This window comes from Elephantulus edwardii, unplaced genomic scaffold, assembly GCF_000299155.1.
Source record: "Elephantulus edwardii isolate Elephantulus edwardi_28Jun2011 unplaced genomic scaffold, EleEdw1.0 scaffold00169, whole genome shotgun sequence".
NCBI classification, from domain to species: Eukaryota; Metazoa; Chordata; class Mammalia; order Macroscelidea; family Macroscelididae; genus Elephantulus; species Elephantulus edwardii.
The window spans coordinates 5,354,620-5,372,965 of NW_006399919.1; the positions used below are offsets into that span (position 1 = coordinate 5,354,620).

An 18,346-nucleotide genomic window follows, 5' to 3' on the forward strand; every position below is an offset into this window, starting at 1 on the left:
TAAGCTGTGCTGATCTCAAGACTGTGAACGGGGGCTGGACTTGACCAGCGGCTCACCTGGGGAGCGATGGGCAATCGGCTCCTGTGTGACTTTCAGTCTCAAAGTCCAATGAGTCAGTTCTCACTTCATGGAAATGAGTTTGAGTTCAGAAAAAATATTGTCACTTATTCCTAAACAAATACCTTTTTAAAACATGTTGTTGTTATGTGCTGTTGAGTTGCCTGTGACTCATAGCGACTTATGTACAACCCTAAACCCCGCTCTGTCCTGTGCCAATCTCACTGTCTCTGACACACCTACCTCGATTACCCCAGTCACTGAATCAATCCACCTCATAGAGAGGGTCTTCTTCTCCCGTGCTGTCCCTCCACCCTCCCAAGCATGACGTCCTTCTTCAAGGACTGGTCCCTCCTTGCAACATGTCCAAAGTATGTCAGACAAAGCTTCAGAATTATATTTGATAAAATTACCTTTGGAATTCTGCATAAATTCGCAATGTCTGAGCAGTCAGAATTTAAACTTAACAAGATTCATGGATACACACACACACACATTATATAAATGATATTTATTACACATATTAATAATATGAATATCTTCCTGTTCGTAATGCTACATAATATGAAAATAAATTTCATTGGGATGAACAAATATCAGACATTGGATAAACGTTGGTTTTCATGTCACTTAATCCTGTTGTTGTTTGCCTGTGGTTGTTACGAGGCATCACTAAGTTGACTTCAATTTATAGCAACTCAAAGGTCAACAGATTGAAATCTGGCTCCATCCTGTGGTATCCTCACAACCTCTGCTGTGTAGAAGCCCACTGTGTAGTCACTGTGTCAACCCACCTCATTGAGCGTCTGCCTTCCTTAGATACAAAAGTGATTTTTAAAATAAAAATCCTCTGGGGGGAGCTCTGGTGTCCTAGTGGCAAGAAGCTGCACTGCAATCCCAAAGGCACGTGGTTTGAATCCACCAGATGCTCCACCAGAGAAGGCGGGGCAATCTCCTCCTGTGCCAGTCAGATCCGACTTGATGGTACACAACAAGGAGAAAAAGAAAAAATTGAAAAAAGGGGAAAAAAGTCTATAGATTGTTAAAAAAAAACTAAAATCCAAAAGGTCTATTTATAATAATGCTGAAAGAACTTATATTGGCGAAAATGCTGCCCTATTTCACTCCATCTTAAAGTCAAGATAATCTGAAATCTTCAGTCTCAGCTGCTGTTTCCCTCTGGCCACCGTGTTATCACGAGAGCAAATGCTACTTTCCGTCTGTAGAGGGCTCACAGTATCGTCTTCCACCTTTAAATAACTCAAGAATAAGAAAGAATACAGAGAGGGTGTTGATATGCCTGGATAATAACCTTGAAATATAAACTCAGTTCACTAGAGTTAAGGACACTGGGGAGGTAAATGAAATGATACCAAAAAAGTGCTTAGAACAGTGGCTGGCATAAGAAATCACTGAATACATTTTAATCACAAACCTTGCATTATACTTTCAAAACACAAAGTAAACCAGTTCACATGTCATTCTAAGAGGTGAATGTAGATTGATAAGGTTTCACTTTGAAAGGATTAAGCCAAAGTGTGAAATTCATCATGATAATTTGGCAAGGCTAAAATATATTTACACAAACAAACAAAAAAGAAGTGTAACTTAAAATTATTCTTTTCATGTCTGTGGGGAAGGATACTGTTGCTGTGCACCATTGAGTAAAACCGACCCATTAGTGGGCCCTCCAGTGGGTTTTCAGAGGCAGTAACTTGTACGAGAGGAGACTGCTCATCTTTCTCCGTTGGACCAACTGGAGGATTCAAACTGCATGCCTTTGAGATTGCAGTGAAGCTTAACACTTATTTGCATCACTTTGGTAATCCTAACTTTTCATTGAATGAAAATATTTTTTCCATATCTTCTGTTCATGAAATTAAAAAGAACAAGCACTCCAGAACCCAAGGTTTTAACAGAAAGGATAGGACCACCAACACATTTCCATCCAAACAAGAGAAGGCTTTGACTAGCGGTGTTGGTTTTTCCGTGGAATTTGGGGTTGGGAAAGTCTGCTGTCAGAGACCTCTCCAAAGTTCTGAAAAGCAACAATGTCAGTCTGGAAACTAAGGTGCGCCTGATACAGCCCATGGTCTTCGCAATCACTTGCTATGCATCAGAGAGCTGGACAATGACTAGGGAGGACAGAAGGAGAATTGATGCCTTTGAGCTGTGGTGTTGGAGAAGAGTATTGATTGTACTATGGACCGCTAAGAAAATGAACAGGTTCATCTTGGAGAGGGTTAAACCAGGCTACTCCTTGGAGATAAGGATTTTGACGCTTCATCTGACATACTTTGGACACGTTGCAAGGAGGGATGAGTCCTTGGAGAGGGACATCATGCTTGGGAGGGTGGAGGGGCAGCACAGGAGGGGAAGGCCCTTGATGAGATGGATCAATTCAGTGAGTTGGGTAATGGGGGTAGGTGTGTCAATGAGACAATGAGACTAGCACAGGATATAGCAGGATTTAGGGCTGTTGTATATAGGGTTGCTCTGAGTCGCAGAAGACTCGATGGCACATAACAACAAACAACAGCAAGTTAACCCCAGACCCACTGTGAGTCTGGGTGTCTTCTGTCAACTGCTGCCGCCCCCCCCCCCCCACCCGGCTGGGCTGGAATGAAAGACAAGCACATCAAACTTGAGTTTGACCTGAAGCAGAGGTGGGCAGGACTGATGGAATTGAAACCACTGAGGCACATGCAGAAGATGGCCCAGACTCAGCAAACTTCTGTGCAAACAAAGAAGGGCGACACAGTTGGCCAGGTGATCGGGGATGTGACTCAGGCATCCTGACTGTCAGATCTGTGGCATGGCAGCCAGAACCCAGGCTTGGTCCTACACTCTAGAAGTCTCAGCAGGATAACAGATGGTAAGCTGACGGGAACATCCAGGCCCCTGGGCTTATCTCTCCTCCCTACACTCCACTCCAGTTAAAGGAGTCTGTTCATGGATCTGTTCTCAGGATTCTCTCTGCCCCCACCCAACCCATCTTCCCAAAGAAGTCTTGAGTTTCCTAGACGCCTCAGGACTAGATGAGCCCCCTTCATCTAGCCACTTTGTACATCATTAATGTTTCTATTAAACTGTCTCCTCCAGGATGCCCTCCTTGACTACCACAGTTACTGTATATGTCACACAGGTTTTCTTCTCCTCCAGCTCAGAACTCCTAAAGAAAGGGGTCTGTAATCCACCTGGTCTCACACTACACTACTCATTGGGCCAGAAATGGCTTCTATTCCTGATTTCAAGCTTTCTTTAATGCTGTGATGACATATCCTAGTATGACATCCAAGCCAATTCTTTTTTTTTCTGTTTAAAAAGTTTTAATTTTTTTGTTGTTATTTTTTAATTTTCTACTAGTTTATTCACAAAATTCTAATATATTGTTTTCTTTTTTTCCAGGAAAAAATTTTTAAAAAATTAAAAAAGCCAATTCTTCCTTTATCATTTCTCACACAATTTAATTCATTCATTCCTGTGTGTATTTTTAATAGAATATTGTTGAGTACTCCCAGGTGCCAGAGATTGTTCCAGATAGCAAAGACACACAGGGGCTCCGCCCTCATGGACCCAGGTTTCCAGAAAGGGAAATAAATTTTAACCAATAATGGTGTTCCAGGGCAAAGCCTTGTGTTTCCACTTCCCCCACGGCTCACATGCTCCAAACCTCCTTTCCATCTCAAACGTGGGATGAAGGTGAGGTGATCACTTGGAACATCTCAAGAAGCAAGACAGTATTTGAGGAGGAAAATCAAGTTGAAGCAAGGTCAAGGTGTTACATATGGAGTTGTTGTTGTTGACTGCCTTTGAGTTGACCAGGACTCATAGCGACTCCATGAACAAAAGACCTAATGCCTTTCTGTATGTTTCTCCAAGTTCACAGAGTTTTCATAGGTATATGATTAGGAAGTAGATGCCACTCCTGCTTCCAAACCTGTCCTACAAACTGGGAGCTCCACCAAACACTGTCCACATTGGTAAACCATTATGGTATTTGATGCCCCAATGGCACAAGGTTCAGCATCACAGCAAAACCAGATTACCTCAGTACAGCAAATTGATGAGCAGTGTTGTACAAAGTGGAAGAATGTTCCTCCAAACTATAGCAACACTAGTTTCACTTAGCAGTGGTTAAGTATTGTCAAGCCGAATACACAGCAACTCTATGAACAAAAGACATGAACTCTGTTCTATAATTAACGTCATTTATGTTTATGGAGTTTATAGAGTTTAAAAAATGGAGACGTTAGGGACTGTTTAATCAGACGAGAAGACTTGAGGCACACATCCCAAACCTACCCATTGCCAGAGTCACTTCTGACTCACAGCAATCTCTGTCAGGTATCTGAGGTGATAAATCTTCACAGGAGGAGATTGCTCATTGGAGAGGTTGGGAGATTTGAACTGCCAACCTTTTGGTTAACAGCCCGCACTTTATGCATTGTGCCAAGAGGAATCTTGCTCTCAAACTACTGATGAATTATATCACATGGAAGAAGGAAGATCTCTTCTAGGCCAAATATGAGGTAGATATGATGGCTGTTGTTCTTGTTGTTGTGTGCCATTGAGTTGGACCTGACTCACAGCTGACCCTGCTGTAGGTTTTCAGAGGCTGTAAATTGCCTGGGGGAAGACTATCTTCCTCCTGTAGGGCAGTTAGCTGGTGGATTCGAACCATCTGCCTTTAGGTTGACAGCATAGCTCCTACTCTAGGCCACCAGAGCCCCCCAAGAGATGGTAGAGGACTTTGTAATTAGTATTCGTCCCATGATGGAACTGGCTTCTCCTCAATTTGTTGCTCTTTTAGCCAGCGGGATCCGCAAGTAGTAGCTGAGGTTGGTCCTTGGAGACTCTGGTCTTAGAGGAATAGCTTGGCTATTCCTTGGAAAGGGACGTCATGGTTGGAAAGGCAGGGGTCGGTGAAGAAAAGGAAGACCCTTAACCAGGTGGATTGGCACGGTGACTGCTGCAATGGGCTCTAGTGTGTTTGGAGGTGTGAAGATGGCACAGGATAGGACAGGGTTCAGATCTGTTGTTCGTCGGGTAACTATGGATCATACTCAACTCAGCGGCACCTAACAACAAGAAGACATTGGTCCAGGTAGCTCTAAGTGGCCTGGTATTAAGAGGCTGCACTGCAATTCCAAAGGCACACAGTTCAAATCCACCAGCTGCTCCATGGAAGAAGGCTGAACAACCTCCTCCCGTGTGATTAATGGTCTCAGAAAACTCAACAGAGGGCCAGCTATGGGTTGGTTCTGACTCAACAGCACACAAAAACACAACAGAAGCCAGTCCAGAAAATGTCACATTATACAGAAGATAGACTGTCTTTGGAATCAGCAAGACTGGTGTTCAAATTCCAGTTCAACTACTCCTTAGCACAATTCTCAACTTTTCTTGACAATTTGTCATCTGAAAAAAAAACACCCACAATGTCTTTCTGAGCTGTCATAAAGATTAGAAAAGATACAAAAAGGCCAGCACCATCAATCAAATGAGCTATGGATTGTATGAAATGATTTAAGAAACAAAATTAATAGCTAATACCTGCGAATTGCTTATGGCACGCTAAGCAGTTTATAGCACTTACACAAACTATCTCATTTAATCTAGCTTTGTTTTGTTGTTGTTACTTTTTAAATTTATTTATTTCTGTTATTCAGAGCAGCCCCATGTGACCGAATAAAACTTCCCCAGAGACTTTTCTAGACTTTAGTCTCTAAGGAGGCTGATCTCTAAGCCTCTCTTTCATGGAGCAGCTCGTGAAATGCCCAGTATTTTTTTCTGTCACCAGCTGAGTATGTAACTGTTGTATCCCCGGGGCTCTTTATCTCCATCTCACAGATGTGGAAACTGAAGTATTGAGAAGCTAGGCAAACTGCTTAGGATCTTACGGACTTAGCCAAGGTCCCACGGGTAATGATGGAGGATCCAGGAAGTCAACCCAGAGTCTGTTCACAAAGACAGAGCGGCCGAGAGAGGCCAGCCAAGTGTTGAGGTTGGCAGACAGCAAAGTTGCAGCCCTTTCACCTACTTGCTGTGGACTTTGGCAAATTCTTTCACTTCTCTGAGCTTGTTTTCCCAGCTACACAATGAGAATACCAACACCTTTACCTCAGACAGTTTAGAAGAGAATTCTGTGGATTGTGGATTTTGTTGGATTGTCCGAGTGAGTTTCTCTGAATTTAGAAAAGCTATTGAACTGGACACATTTGACTCTTTCCAATGTATATGGGTGGAGCAACCATCCTGGGAATTCACAACACATGGAGCAGAGTTATAAGTTTATATTTTAATGGCCAGTGTCAGAAAGATCTGGAAGTCTGCCCCTGGGACTCTCCTCCTCACTCTCCCGCACCACAACTTTTATATTTTATCTCCACATCCAAGCTGGGGGTGGAAAGACTGTGGCAAAACAAGCCCTTGAACATTTCATTTTGTGTTTGTGGTCCATCCCTTCAGGACTCTGGAAGGAATAATTATATGTGGTTTTAAATACACCCTCTCCTAGCAGCGGGGTGAGAGATGGAGGGAGGCCCAAGACAAATGCTGATTTACAGGTTGAAGGCGTCCCTGGATGCAAACCTCAAACCTCCCTTCTGTCCCATTCCCCACTGGCCTGAAGTTTGCCAGTGGAGTGAATCAACAGAGGAGGTGAGAAAGTACACAGCAGCTGACAGCATCCTGCAGCCCTGTCCGCCCTTGGCGGAGGGAGCACACCCCGACTGCCAGCCTCCGCCTCCCGAACACTTCAAAGGCAAATGGATGACAGTAGTCTCTTCTGAGGGGGCTCTGCTGGATTTAAGCAAGTGTGGTTGAAGGAAAGGATTATACAGAAATGAGGGACTGTTTTAATTATAAAAGGCGGAGTGACTGAACACAAATGAAGAGGGGCAAACATTTTGAAATTCTAGCATGAAAACAGAAAAGGAGTTCTGGTGGCAGAGTGGTTAAGCCTTGCCTCCTAATTGAAAGGTGGATGGCTCATGGTCAAGTTACCCCACGGCAGAGAGATGAGGCAGTCTGCTCCCTGAAGATATGCAGCCTCAAGAATCCTCTGGGGCAGTTCTGCTCTGTCCTCCAGGGTTGCCTGAGGTGGACACCACTGGATGCCCAGGAATCTTCTGGGGCAGTTCTGCTCTGTCCTCCAGGGTTGACCGAGGTGGACACCACTGGATGCCCAGGAATCCTCTGGGGCAGTTCTGCTCTGTCCTACAGTGTAACCAGGAGGTGGACCCCACTTGAAGCCTCATGGGTCCTGTGGGCAGTACTGCTCCGTCCTACAGGGTGGCCCCAGGTGGTCACCACTTGATGGCAAAGGGGTTGGCAGAACAGTTGCTGTCCTTGGCAAACCCTGAAGGACTTCAGAGACAGAATGCTGAATTATTTAGGGGAGAGAGAGAGGTCCTGATATAAATCACTTTTTTAACTTTGTGCCAAGGGATTCTAGAAATTCACAGTCACATTTCCTGGAGCCTATTTAAAATATCTCATCACACATGTTCAGTTGCTAGGCTGTCCCTACAAAAGAAGGGTTGAAACTTGGACACATTGGGGCAAGCATAATTTAAATCCACATTTATGATCCAGGGTCTGTTTTCTGTTCTTTTAATTCAGGATGGGTAGTCTAGTGGCAAGAAGCTGCGCTGCACTCCCAAAGATACACGGTTCAAATCCAACAGCTGCTCTGTGGGAGAAAGATGACCAATCTCCTTCTGTGTGATTAACTGCCTCTAAGGATCAGCTATCATCCTGTCCCAACTCAGCCGTACACAACAACAACAACATACAGTAACTGTGTGTTAGTCCACAATCTGTTGCCTCTTAGATCATATTTATAAAAGTATTATAATTTGGGTATTTTTCGCTCAAGAAAAAAAAAGCTGGAATGGATTTTGAAATGCAATAGTTCTTCATACCTTGATGATCTTGTTAACATCAGAAGTAAGAGGTTTCTTTTCCGGTGTGCAAATGTGGCAAACATCCAGTCTACTAAAAAACATTTTCAACTTAGAACTCTTTTCCCAAGGGTTTTCTTTTATAGAGTTTGGGTGGCATAGGTGGCAATGTAAGGGGCTTTGGGTTGAACCACAACCCAAAGGCATGTGGTTCAAACACATCAGCTGCTGCTCAGGAGAAAGATGAGTATGTTTGCCCCTGTGCAATTCACAGTCTCTGACTACCTGCTGGAGGGTCAGCTATGAGCTGGTTTCAACTTGAAAGCAATGAACAGCAACAAGCTGGTGAAAGGAGAACTCGTGGTGTGATGCTGACTGAAAGGTCAATAGCTCAAACCCATTAGCTGCATTGATGAGAAGGACTACTTTAGTAAAGATTCCAGCCTTGACAACTCTAAGGAGGCAGCTCTCCTCTGTCCTACAGGGTCACTTGGAATCAGAATTGACCAGACAGCAAGGAGTTGTTTTGTTTGTTTTTATTTGAGTTGGTATTATTCCACAACAAAGGAATGCCAAGGCATTTTAGAAAAGTGATTGTTTCTGGGACTTGCCGGCAAGCAGAGCATCTAAGAAGAGCTACAATGGGGGCTCTTGAGAGCAGAAGCTCCAGGTCTGTCTGTTCACTACAGAACGTTTAATACCTTAAGCATTTGTTGTACAGATAAATGGACGGATGTCAACAAAGTACTGTGTTGTTAGCCGTTGTGGAATCATGCAGTTCTTTGTCACGCCATGTGTTAAGAGTCACGCTGTTCCACAGGATTCTCTTGGTTGCAATCTTGGCCGAAGCGTTTGGATGCCCTGGTGCCTTTGAGTTATTACAGAATCCACTGCCATCAAACTGATTTGAATCGGAATGGCCCTAAGACCAACATCTCTACAGAAGCAAACTGCCTCATCACCTCCCTCGTTGGTCCAGACCCCCAACCTTTAGGTTAGGAGCTTAACGCTTTAACCACTACACCATCACAACTTCCAGTTACTGTAAAGCAAATTGTGCTATTGTAAAGTCAGGTCCGACTCGTGCTGACCTTCCTCAGTTTTTGAGGCTGAATGTCTTTATGGGAGGACACTGCTCATCTACCTCTGGCTGAGTGGCTGCTGGATTCGAACCACTGACCTTTGGTTAGTAGTCGAACATATAAAGCACCACTCCACCAGGGTTTCTTTCTAGTTACATAATAGGACTTATATAGGGACCTTTGATGTCCTGGTCAATTCTGAAAACTAATTCTGTAAGTATAGTATTTTTTCCCCCCTACAAGTTAAAATTTCGTCCCAGGTATTGAAGGAAAGACTGAAATTGTCACCACTTATGCTTCAGGATCTACTTTGATATGACACTTTTTAACCTCTCGAAAGAGCTATTCTTCACATAACAAAAACCAGACCTCCTAAGCTTCCCCAGACCAGCCCTGTTCACAGCCGGGCGTGTCCCTCCACAAGGCCCTTGGTCAGGAATGGCTGTGAGAGGGGCCAGCTGGCTGGGCCGACTTGGCGTGGCTGGCAAGCTCAACGGCAGTCTGTGAGCCCTGCCAAAAGAATTCTGCGGCCTCTGGCCCAAACCCTCTTGCCTGTCCCTGTTGCCCGGGCAACAGAGGCCAGGCTTAGTCAGCAATTTTGTGCAACAAGCAGCATTCTCCTGTCCACCAACTCCCAGTTAAAGAAAGGATGGAGATAAAAGCAGGACTGAATTTGTTTGGAAACAATAGCAGTTTCTCAACAATGCTGCCCCTGGAAAAAAGAGATAAGTGGGAGTAAAGCTTCCTCATTTATAGCCTTCCAGGCTCTGGGAAAAGAGAGGAAGGTCTTGGGTTAAAACAGAGGCAGAAGTCTCCATAAGTTTTTATTTAAATAAGCATGCACTTGGAAAGATAAAGCCATAAGTCTGTTTTCACATCAAGGAATCGCTCTTTCAGAGGCATAAATAGGGATTTAGAAGTCTGTTTCTCAATTCTTAAATGACTAACATTTTCCATGGCATTTGGTAAAGTTGCGGTCATGCTTGCTAAGATACTGAACAGATACTATGTTGACAGTTACCTTGTCATAGAACAATCTTCTACAGTCAATGTGGGCGGGCATGTCTGCATGTTCAGTCTTAGAAGAAAAAGGATTCTTGGAGGCCCTGGAGCTCAAGACCCATCAGTAGTTGTGATCAAAGTTAGGACACAATTTTATTAACTGGTACAAAATAAGTAAAGACTTTCCAGAAAATTAAGAAGGAAGAAGTTACAAAACAGTATTCTAATGTGCTACTAATTTTATTTAGAAAATAACAATGCATACACAGATAAAGACAAAAAGTCTGGGAAGAAATCACCAACAACAACTTCACAGCAGTGCTCTTTAATTTATAGTTGTTGTGATTGCTATGTGCTGTTGAGTCACTTGAGACACATAGTGACCCTATGTACAACAGCCCTGAACCCTGCTCTATTCTGAGCCAACCTTACTGTCTCTGACACATCTACCCTCATTACCCCAGTCACTGAATCAATCCATCTCATCAGGGGTCTTCCTCTCTTGTGCTGTCCCTCTATCCTCCCAAGCACGACGTCCTTCTCCAAGGACTGGTCACAACTTACAACATGTCTAAAGTACATTAGATGAAGCTTCAGAATCCTTGCCGCCAAGGTGCAGCCTGGATTCACCTTCCCTAGGACGAATCTGTTTGTTCTCCTAGCAGATCATGGTATATTCAACACTCTTCTCCAGCACCACAGCACAAAGGCATCAATTCTCCTTCTATCAGCCCTAGTCATTGTCCAGCTTTCTAACACACAGTAAATAACTGCAAAGACCATGGTCTGAATCAGGAGCACCTTAGTCTCTAGACTGACAGTTTTCTAGGAAGGAAGATTATTATTTTCTTGTTTGTAAATATTTTGCACATTTTCTACAACAAATATGCATTTGGGCTTTTGTGGAACTATCTGTATGTATTCAGTATGTGTAATTCCCTTTGTGAGATTTTTTGGTATTTTATGTATTCAGTATGTGTAATTCTCAACTCTGAGCTTGGATGATAGCATCAAGTTGTGACAGCATTAAGACCAAGATGCGGAAATGTACCACCATCCCCAGCCAGACTCACCATTTTTGGAGACATTCAGTCCCTCACCTCGATCCTTAATTCCTGGCAATAGATAAGCAACTTTGCTGTTTTCAGTCCCCGTAGTTTTGTCTTTTCCAAAATAGCATATTAATGGAATCCTATAACAAACTATGAGTTGCAAGTGACTCAATGGCACATAACAACAACAACAGCAATAACAAACAAGTATGTCTTGGAAAAAGTGCAGCCAGAGTGCTCCTTGAAGGCAGATGATGAGGCTCTGCCTCTCGCACCTTGGACACGTTGCTAGAGAGGCTGTTCCGTGGAAAGGGACATCACGTTTGGAAAGATGCAGTGTCAGCAAAAAAGAGGTAGATCTCTAATGAGATGGACTGACAGTGACTGCAGTAATGGGCTGGGGAGTCAGAGGCGACGAGAAAGGCACAGGATGGGACAGGGTTCAGGTCTGTTGTTCATAGGATTGCTATGAGTCGCTGCTCAATGGCACTGAATAACAACAGCATGTAGCTTCCAGGGCCTGACTTCTTTCATTTAGGGGCCCTGGTGGTGCAGTGGTTTAGGTGCCTGGTGCTAACCAATCGACTTCACAGCATTGTGTTTTAGTTTGGTTGTTTTTCTTTCACATTGTAAGAAGAAAAAATCCTAGGAGTGAGTATATACATATATAGCACACACACAAATTATATCTATCTATATCTATCTAATCTATCTATCTACAGAGAGAGAGAGTGTGTGTTAGAGTTGTTGTGTTTCATTGAGTTGATATTGACCAAAGCTGACCCTGCAGCAGGTTCTCAGAGGCAACAAACAGCATGGCAGGAGATTGTCCATCCTTCTCCCATGGAGCAGTTGGTGAATTTGAAACATATATATATATATAAACAATAATTCCCAAAAGAACCATCAACTTAGAATTGGCTTCTTTTTCAAGGCTGCCATTTCTTTGATGAACCTGAAACCACCTCACATCCTTTTAGGAAATTTAGGGCAAACAAACTCTCACTCTTATAGGCAATGGAGACTGTCTAACTCAACCTCAGGTTCTAGCCTGTCTGTGACAGATGCCTGTTGGATACAGGGAAGCTCTTACTTTCGTCACAAGACTGGTTGCTATAGACCAGGTTGCCCTGCTCTGCAGTACAATGCTGGTGGTGAAGTCTGCTATATTTCAAGAGAATGCATCAATTATCAGAAACAAATAGCTGAGCTCTACTGCTGTAAACCTCTCTCTCCACAAAAAACTCACCAAACAAAAACAACCAAAAAACAAAACCTGTTGCCCACAGGTCAAATCCAGCTGGAGGCAACTCCATCTGTAATGCTGAGTTTTCTTGGCTGTATTCTTTTTTTCCCCATCTTTTTTTAAAATTTATTATTAATTTCAGTAAAAAATTACAGAGACTTTGGATTTCCATTCATCCATTGTTGCACTTTTCTCCCCTCCGAACCCTCCCCCCTAGTACACTACCCTCTTGGAAAAGTAAAAGAGAACGTCTTTCATTATTTTACAATCCCTCCCCCCAGGTCCACTCCATCATGTAGCCTTCACTCTAGACTCCTGTCATGACAAAAATACCTAATCACATATCCGTTTTAAACAGTTTTCTCCCTCATGTTTCAATGCAGTATACATTATTGAACCCATCTTTCTCAGCCTCCCCCCAACCCCGATATCAGCCCTGTTTTACAACAGTGGCACCATGCAGTATTTGTCCTTTTGTGACTGAGATACTTCACTCATCAACTTGGCTGTAATCTTGATGCAAGTAGGTCACCAGGTCTTTCATCTGCAACACTGCTGAGTTCAGCTGTCAACTTTAGGTTAGCAGCTGAGTACGAGCTACCTGGCTGCTTAGAGACCACAGTCAGTGGTAAATTATAGTGACTTCTTTTAAAGTAATGTTACACCAGAGGATTCCTGATCAGTAAGTAAACCCATCTAAACTCTCCGAACTTAAGATACGAATTTGGGAACTGCTCAACCACCTAGTTGCCTAAGAGGCCACGGAAAGAAACAGAGGCAGCTCAAGTTCTCTTTCTCAGAAGTCTGTAATCTGTAGTGTCTGGTCTCAGCTCCATAAACAAAGGTTAAAAATGGCCGCCATGAAACAGGAAGTGCGTTTATTTACTCTTCTGGCTATACATTTAGAATAGACTTAATAGCTTTGTCTTCTCTACTAAAATATAAGTCGTATGAAGGCAGCACGTTTATCTTGCTAATATATGGTACTAAAGAAATATTGGTTGAATGAATAAGTGAAGAGAAAAAAGGGAAAAAATGTGATTTTCTCACTCTGAAATAATGGAGGCTTGTTTAGATTTTTAGTCAAAGTTTCCTCAAGTCCATTTTTTGTTCATATCCTGGCCCAATTTCAGCACCAACGCGCGGTTAGAATCATAAAGCCTGCGCTGGATTATGAAAATGAAGATTGTTGCTGAAGAATATTTACTCAACAGACCAGTAGCATCTGCCTAGGCCCATACCTCGCTGGTGGACAGGGTTAGTTTCCAAAGACTGAGGTTGGTTTTTTTTTAAAAAAAACCTGATGTCTGCACACCCATGTTTATTGCGGCTTTGTTCAGAGAGTTGGAAACAACCCAAGTGCCCATCAGCAAATGAATGGCTAGAGAAGCTCTGGTATATTCACACAGTGGAATACTATGCAGCATTGAAAAACAAGGAACTCATGAAATATTATGCAAAATGGATGACCCTGGAGGACATTATGTTGAGTGAGATATCTCAGTCACAGAAGGGCAAATATTGCATAGGGCCACTATTGTAAAATGGGACTGACATCAGGGTTGAGGGAAGACAGAAAAGGAGGGGAGGAATGACGTATATTGCATTGACACAGATGAGGGAGAGAACTATTTAAAAAGGACATATGAATGGGTATCCTTGTCATCACAGGAGTCCAGAGGGTAGGCTGAATAGTGGAGTGGACTTGGAGGGGGGGATTGCATAACAGTGAGTTTTTATTTTCAAGGAGAAGAGTGATTTGGGGAGAGGGGGTAGGCAGGGAGAAAAGTGCAACAATGAATGACTGGAAATCCTAAGTCTCTGTAAACTTTCATTAAAATTAATAAATAAAAACAAGAAAAAAGAAAAAAATAAAACAACACAGTGAAACTTGGTTAAAATAAAAGAAAATTGATGTCATACAGAAATTCAGCTTCCCAAAAGGGAACATGACTACATCATTGCATAACTGCCACATTATATGATTCTATATTTGATAATAAAATTCATCACATCCACTGAGAATCACAGCCTCGGTAAGTTGGTACATGACCTTAACCTTCATAAATCGGTATCTGTTAGTAGTCTGCTAGTCATTTGAGCTTTTTCAAGACTGTTGAAAGTGTGAAATGGTAGATGAGGAACAAATTGAGAAGTAACAAGTATGTGTGTATCCCTAGAGGAACAGGGAAACGGGAAGGGAAAAGCAGAGGAAGAAATGAAGTTGAAAATTTATATACTCAACTCACTGCTGCTGAGGGAGCTCTGATGGCCTCACGGTAAGGAGCTGCACTGCCAGACCAAAGGCGTGAGGTTCAAATTTGCCAGCTGCTTCACAGGAGAAAGATGAGTAATCTCTTCCAGTGGGATTTACTGCCTCTTAAAACCTTCCAGAGGCTCAGCTGTGAGTCATCCAACAACTCCCAGGCACATAACATCACTGTTGAGACGGAACCGACTCGTGACTGCCCCTCCATGGGCTTTCTTAGGCTGTAAAGTCACATGGGAAGAGACTGCCCATTCCTCTTCCATGGAGACACAGGTAGGTTTGAAAAAGCCTTTGGGTTAGCCAACTATACCACCAGAGCCACCTTGTATGCTATTATTGTTGTTGTGATGCGCTGTGGAGCCGAAACTGTTTCATAGCTGATTCTGTTTTTTTCAGAGGCTATAAGTCACATGAGAGGAGATTAACTGCCTTTCTCCCTCAAAGCAGCTGGGAGATTGAAAATGTGCGCCTTTGGGCTGGCAGCTGAACTCCCTCCTCATAGGCCCCAGAGCTCCCCTGTACAGCACATAACAATGTATATGGTGTCTTTACATTCATCATCTACTTATTAAATGTTTCCGTTCACCCTTGCTGTTATAGAAAATGCAGGAGCAACCACTGTGGAAGGTGGTGTGGCGCTTTCTCAAAAAGTTGCAAATAGAGATACCATTTGACCCAGCAATTCCACTACTGGGAATATACCCCAAAGAAACCAGAACTGCCACCCAAGCAGATATATGCACACCCATGTTTATTGTGGCTTTATTCACAATAGTAAGGAGTTGGAAACAACCTAAGTGCCCATCAACAAATGAATGGATAGAGAAGCTGTGGTATATTCACACAATGGAATACTATGCTGCACTGAAAAACAAGCAACTCATGAAATATTATGCAAAATGGATGACCCTGGAGGACATTATGCTGAGTGAAATATCTTGGTCACAAAAGGATAAAAACTGCATAGTGCCACTGTTGCAAAACAGGACTGACATCGGGGTTGGGGAGAGACTGAAAAAGAGGGGATAAATAATGTACACTGCATTGAAATAGATGAGGGAGAAAACTGTGTAAAAGGGATATGTGATTAGGTATTATTGTCATGACAGGAGTCCAGAGTGAAGGCAGCATAGTGGAGTGGACCTGGGGGGAGGGATTGTAAACAATGAAAGATTTTTTCTTCTAATTTTCAAAGAGAAGAGTGTACTGGCAGGGGGAGGGGTGGGCAGAGAGAAAAGTGCAACAATGAATGAATGGAAATCCTCAGTCTCTGTAAACTTTCATTAAAATTAATAATAATAAAAAAATTAAAAAAGAAAATGCAAAGAATAGGACTGTCACCTGAATATCCTCTTAGGACAGATGCAGACCTGACTGAAGGGTCACTCACAGCCCTGAGAAGGCAGGCTGTGTAACAAGGGAGAGGGGAACAACTGAGTGGCAAAGTGTCTGGAGGACCAAGAATCTCCCGGCAGCTGCTGCCACCCCGAGGGCATTGAAGTGGGAAGGAATCGCCAAAATAGTCTACAGAATATCTTCAAATCTCAGCTGGACAACTACTTCCGCAATCCCTGCCAGACGCGGGAAGGCAGCTAAACAGGCAGGTCAGATGCCACTTACACTCTAGTCCATTTTCTTGAATGTGCCCTGGCCTCGGTCCAAAGAGTAAAGTACGTGACCAAAAGAAAGAAGTTAAACAAAATAAACAAAGCCAAAACCGAATGAAAAGACACCAGGATGATACATAAAATCCACAACTGAATAATTAGGCACCTTGATGAGCACTCAGAAAACGATCATAGAACTCTCCAACACCATTGGTTTGGGTCTACATAGTGTCTTTGATGACAAGCAGCAGGCTGATTCTAGATGGGGGTGGGGAGAGACTTCCATGATTAAAAAGTGGATTTGGATTTTTCCCCCTGTATCCCATGATAAAATGGGAAGATCAGACCTACCCATTCCATCTCCTCTTCCTAACATCTTACTCTTCCTCTCTCTCTCAAATTTAGTAAGTTTCTCTCTTTAACAGAATCTGGACACACAGTGGAATTACAGGCTATGATGCAGCAAAATACTCGGAGCTCCACAGCCCTGAGGGGACAGCACTTAAAGAACTCGGTTGGCATTTCTGTAATATGAACCATCAGTATTGCATTCTGGTTCAAAGGCACCTACAGTTTGAATAAAGAAAATAATTTAGGGCACTCCTCCCCACCCCTTTTTCAGAAATACTTTCTGTGGGAAAAGAGGAGGTGGGGCGAGCCAGTGAGAAACAGAGAAAGGGAGAAGCCAAAATTCTTTGTGTTACTGGCACATCCTTGAGTAGGAACCAAACCAAATGAACACAAATTAACTAAGGCTCATGTAAATCCACACTAGGAATTCTAAATGTTGCTATAGTGCTGTGTCATGACTTTTATAAAACAGAAAAATTATCCCAAGTAGAATTACTGCTCAAAGATAGAAAACAATGATACAATGATTTCCTGCTGAGAAACATGATATTGGTATTTCTAAAAACCATACAAACAACTGTTACTCTGAAGTAACCAGGAAAATTCAGACACAAATCCTCGCGGTATGGTAAAACGGTAGTTATAGTATAAATTTGTATCCCTTAAATTTGGAGTAAAGTTCAGCTTAACAGTAAAGCACAATTTATGGCCATTTCCCTCATTTGAGGAGACTATGTTTAAGAAATTCATTCACTATGCATTTAAACTACATAAGATAGTATACATGCCCTAGAACTTGTCTGATGAGAAACACAACACTCACTTATTATAGTCAATGTGTACCTTTGAAAGCATTCGATAGAAAAACAACAACAAATACATATTCTTGGATCTGTATCTCTCTCTGTATGTTTATTCTAATATCCCTTGTACCAAAATAAAGGGTTTTGTTGTTGTTGTTGTTAGTTTGTACCATAGAGTTGGAATCAACCCATAGCTGTCTCTCTGGTGGGTTTTCAGAGGCAGTTAATCATACAGGAGGAGACTGCCCATCCTTCTCCCACAGAACATCTGATGGCCTCGAACCACGTGCTTTTGAGACTGCAGCTCAGCTTCTTGCCACTAGGCCACCAGAGCTCCCTAAATTCACTATAGCAGTTAAAATAATCTATGTTTTTAAAAACAGAGAGAGGAAACCATTGCTCCATATGAGTCATGAAGTGAAATCTGAAGAATTAGAACAATAAACTTAGGCTTTCCTCCCCAAAATACAGGCAGTAAAATTTATGAGATTTGCAAGCATGAGTTGCGTTAGTTTGCAATACAGAAGAAAGCGTTCTGTTCTCCCACAGACCAATCAAGGCATGAAACAGAGAAACTTGTGGGTTCCTTCAAGGCTCTTTCTCATTCATGTTTCTGAAGTGTAGCACTGAACTGACCCCAAGTGGACACACAGCAACATTCTGTCAACTGCTAACCACGCCAGTGAACAGAGCACACTGCCAGTCTATGTCTAGGCGATGGTGCAGAGCACATGGATCCTTGGTACAAACCATTTTCCTTCTCCCTTTGCTTTCCCCAATTTTTTCTCATGGATTGTGGTGAATCAAAGACGCTGCACATTTTTCCCCCCTTCTTCTTCTTCATCTTTCCATAGAATGTCCTCTCTAGTATTTGCTTTACATATGGATGGGCTCTGTGACTACTTAAGAAAAGTGACTCTGTAAGAATTTCCAAAGCCAGGGCTTTAGAAGCTCCCTTGTCCTGTCTCTT

At 42.8% G+C, this 18,346-nt stretch overlaps 1 protein-coding gene across 1 annotated transcript in view; it reads right to left on the reverse strand.

Moving 5' to 3' along the window:
• The window catches only part of WWTR1 (WW domain containing transcription regulator 1), a 179,962-nt gene that overhangs the window by 15,217 nt on the left and 146,399 nt on the right, over window positions 1-18,346 (reverse strand). The window lies entirely within an intron of this gene.